We start from the raw sequence: 4,887 nt of genomic DNA, 5'->3' as shown, positions 1-4,887 counted from the left end.
CTTATACGTTTATGTCCTATTGTTATTTTTCATTCTTTCAATGCGGACATTGAATAGTTCAAGTTGGGGGGAGGGATCACTTTGTTCTTTATCTTGTTAAAAAAAAAAAATTGAAAATTAAAAAAATACTTGTTAGATCCTGTTTGCTTGAGTCTTGGAGATTGCGATATCTACTTGTTGGTTGTTAGTGTTGAGAATTGTTGGGCATTATTTGAATATGATATTGCATGTTAGTTCTTTTTGCTAACTTGGCGATAGAAATTTATTCTGGCATACATTCTTAGTATTTTTGCACTGCACGTTTGTTGGACCTTGACTGTTTGTGAGTTGTGACTTGAGTGCTTTCAATGGCTAGATTAGTGGAGACTTATACCTATGTGAGCTTTAGTGTCTTACCTTTCTTTGGAGTGGTGTCACATAAATTCTTCGTTTGTCGTAAAAAAAAAAGAAGCATAATCGTTGTCGATCTCTTTATCTTTGTCGTCAAGTATTGAGATTTAATGCATGCCTATTATTTATTCTGTTAGGAATGAAAAGTTACATGGTTGTATTGCCCCTAGGAGATGATAGTAGGCCATTTTTGTGCTTTGAGCCAATTCGTTTCTTTTCCATAAACACTAATCCTTTGCAAGCCACATTAAGCCTCTTGCATGATCTTTTTTCTTGTTAAACTTCACCAACCATATTGTGTCTTGAGAATCGCAAATTAATCATATGAGGGTTAATTTTTGAAGAGAATGGAGAAAGTGTATTTGAAAAATATGCTTGAAATGAGATGTGTGCTTCCCCATAGCTAAAAAGAAAAAAAAAATTGAGAAAAAGAAAGAAAGAAAAGAACTTGAATGAAAAAGGGGAAGACACCCGTGCATTTGTTTGAAGAAAACTACGTGTCAATTTCATTGGGAAATTGTGTGAAGGGTGAAAATTTTGAAAGATATGGTGGAGTTGAAAAGAATGATAAGAGGGTACACATTGGTACACTTGCCCTATGTTATTTTAGACTATTCTCTGACACTTGCTTAAGATGTATCCTAATCTTTGAAGCACTTTTCCTTACCCAATGATATAACCGAAAAGTCCAATTTGATTCTAGGGGCAATGGGCTCTGAATTGGTGGAAAAAGAGAGTTTCCAATACTTGGCATTCCGTTCATGAGATCGTGCGTCCACTTTATAGAGCGTTCTTTTCGTGTCATTATGTGCGGAAGTATTTTGCTTTCATTTACATAACGTCTGCCCGCACATATTGAGAGTAATATGCACCTTGTTTTGAGTGATTTTATTTGTTGAGTGCATAATACGGTGAGAATTGAAGTTGAGACTCGGTCCGGAGAGAGTACTTAGTTGTGGTTCACTTGTGGTTAAGGTCTTTGCTCAAACACGCTAAGATTTGGTGCCGTGATTAATTTCTATGTTTTGATAGCATCTAGAACTACTGTTGCGTATGCTATATTATTGGCATTGGTGTATCAATGAGTTGCATTGCAGTTTTTGGGTTCTATGTGGAAAAGATTTACGGTGTTTTGTGGGTAATCATTACTGAAAACCCTCACGAGACTTCACTCGTCCTACCGGGGCCACCTGGGGGTTTAAAAGATCTATCCCTTAGTCAGTTGTTTTATTTATTTATTTTTATTTTCTTTGCTCGAGGACTAGCAAAATGTAAGTTGGGGGGCGTGATAAGTGCCAAAATATGTATATTTTGGCTCTCCAATCTACATTTATTAGTCATTTATTTTTGTTAACTGATTTTTATTATATGTTTTTATGTTTATAGGTTGCTCGAATCCGTTGTTTGAGACTTTGGATAAAAAGAAGATTTTAAAGAAGTTTGGGATTAAAAGTGCAAAGTGCTTTAAAGTTGATTTTATGAGTTGTTATTATACATAGCCTGAGGGAGGTTTGTGTAATTAATGCCTATTACCCTATATAAGGAATAGGATCAGCGTCAGCGCAGATTTGGGAAAAAAACAAGAAAAAGTTACGGTACAAAACAGAGATTCGGGGGCGGCCGAGAAAAAAGAACGGGGATCTCGGACGGACAAAACGAAGAACGGGTCTGCCGTGATATCTTTTTGGAATCACGCGGAACAGGTGACTGCCGAGATTAACAGAGGGACTACGAGGTTTAGCTTTTTGTTTCGAATATTGTTTATTTTTGTTTCGAGTTTTCTTTCAAGTTTTGAAGCTTCATTTAATTATTCGCACTCCGATAATTCGTTTTAATTTAAGTTATTTATAAAAATTGTTCGTTTGTTCTTATTTAAGTTAGATCTTTTGTTTGTTTTCCATTCCGTATTTAGAATCATGTTTCAAATTAGGATTTCTTTTGTTTCTTGTTTAATAATGAGTGAGTAGTTCTACAGGTAGGGTCACTGTTCCTATTTTTCAAACAACGGAAAAATAATCTTAGATTGGAAAAATACTTTCCGTGGACGAATCAGGGCATTGTCGGAGCCATGTGAACAAGGGAATGAGGATCCAAAACTCATTTTTTGCTGCGCATGGGTGTACGGCGACCATATGGTTTCGCATCTTACGGGGTATCTTTTTCAAACTAAAGTTTTACGTTTTTAAGAACACTGAATGGAGCAGGTTAATCTGGACGGGTTACGAGTGCTATGAACTCTACGATCATACTTCTTTCTTTTAATTATTTGAAAAAAGTACCAATCAATTTTTAGGTTTTAGTCACTACAAGAAAAATTGCATTGGGTGACGAATGAATATCGTCACAAATTGCTTGTTTTTCGTCACAAATAATATAGGTAACGAAAAAAAATTTGTCGACTAAAGGTTGTCGAGGATTCCTACCTGGTGACGAAATCTATTTTTCGTCACCTATAATGTCTTTTGATGACGAAATATTTTGTCATCAAAAAGTGAATAATTGGTGACGAAATTTTTTTCCTCACTTATTGTGTTTTTTGACGACGAAATTTTTTGTCATAAATTATTCCTTTTGGCAACGAAAAAATTCGTCATTGATGAGTCTCATCGGTGACGAAAATTTTCGTTGCAAAAGACATTTTCATATGGGAAAAAAATCCTTCTTTCTTACTCTTGCTGGGTTTCGAACCCGAGTCTCTTGAGATTTTCGCGCAAGCTCTAACCAACTGCACCACACACACCTTTCAGTAAATATTTGAAATATCTAATATATAACATATATGTTTAACATAAAAATATATTTCAAATGTAATTTTGAACTTTTAAACATTAAAATTAGTAATTTTGATAAACATGAAAGTTGTAGGCAATTAAGTTATTGTTCAAACTCAATTTGAATTATCTCAATCGGAGTTTTTAGTAAAGAGTTATGTTCGAAATACATTTAGTGACAAAGCGCAATTCATAAATTTCATCACGAAAGGTACCCATTTGATGACGAAATATATATTTCGTCACTAAAAGCGTTAAAATGGTGACGAAATTATTTTTTGTCACCAAAGTTAAGCATTTGGTGACAAAAAAAATATTTCGTTACTAAATTGGACTCATTTAGTGACGAAATTGTTTTTTTGTCACCAAATGATTATCTTTGGCGACAAAAAATAATTTCGTCACCTTTTTTTAAGCTTTTGGTGACCAAAAATGTATTTCGTCTCCAAATGGGTATTTTTGGTGACGAAAATATTTTTTTCGTCGCTAAACAGGTATATTTGATGACAAAATTATTTCGTCACGGAAGTTGTCAAAACTGTGACGAATTTATTTTTTCGTCACCAAATATACTCATTTAGTGACAAAATTAAATTTTGTCACCACTTTTTCGTCACCAATTTTCATTTTTCTTGTAGTGAGTTAATCTCAAACAACCGACAAATGGTGGCTACCTAAGAGTCCGTTTAAATTAGTAACAACCCGAGTTTTTAGTCAGCACACATCATCATCTCTGTGGATTCGACTCCGGTCTTACCGGATATTATGCTACGTCGGTCTCCGCCCTACGCTTGGGGCAACCCATTAATTTAAGATTAGGAAATCGTCAAGCATTTCGTAAACACCATTAATGATATCAGATGAAGCTGTCTGTACAGTGCTTGCTATACCAGTAGCATTTCTGTTAAGCTGATGGGTTTGTGGGGCAATAACACATGCTGAAAGCTTTAATAACGTGGGTGTGCCTGCCATTGGAAGGTATTTTATTTTTACCTTCACATTAAAACTAAAGCTCGGTTTGGAACCTATGGAAAAAATAGAAATAATTCAAAAGAATATTAGAGAAAACCTGAAAGAAAATTTGGATGGAAGTTGAATTGATATTTGAAATTTTTCCTCCTTTCTTTTTTTCCACTTCTTTCTACAATTTCCCACAAAGTCTAAGACTATATAGTAACAACTTTATGCTTGTCAATAAATATCTTTTTTTATAGGCGTCAATAAATATCTTTAGCTACACTCTTTTAATGATACTTCTGTGATAATAATTTTGGTAATCGATTTTGACACTCCATTTTTTGATAACCACACTCCAATAATTGACATTGGAGATGGTTATAAATTTTTGGATTGTCAAAATAACTTTCCATAATTTTTTTGTCACTAATATAGTTTAGTGACAATTTTTGCATGTCAATATAGGTCAATTCCTTGTAGTTTTCAATTTGTTAACAAGATGCTTTTTTTTTTTTTATTTAAATCGGATCGTGCTAATCATAAAGTACTATAACCAAAGTTACATTTTAATTTTGATTTTTTGATGTAATTCAAACTAAAAGCACAGTATAACTTTACTCTTCTTTTTTTTTTTTTTTTTTTATACTTGTGTGTTTTTTTTAAGTGTTATGACTTAATAATAAGTGGGCAACCAAGTTTGGAATTGGGCTTGGGCAACCCAAATGTCAGGACCGGCCCTGCCTACCGAAGGGGTGTTTAATTTTATTGT

Source organism: Rhododendron vialii, chromosome 12a (assembly GCF_030253575.1).
Source record: "Rhododendron vialii isolate Sample 1 chromosome 12a, ASM3025357v1".
NCBI lineage: Eukaryota > Viridiplantae > Streptophyta > Magnoliopsida > Ericales > Ericaceae > Rhododendron > Rhododendron vialii.
This window is presented reverse-complemented; position numbering follows the sequence as displayed.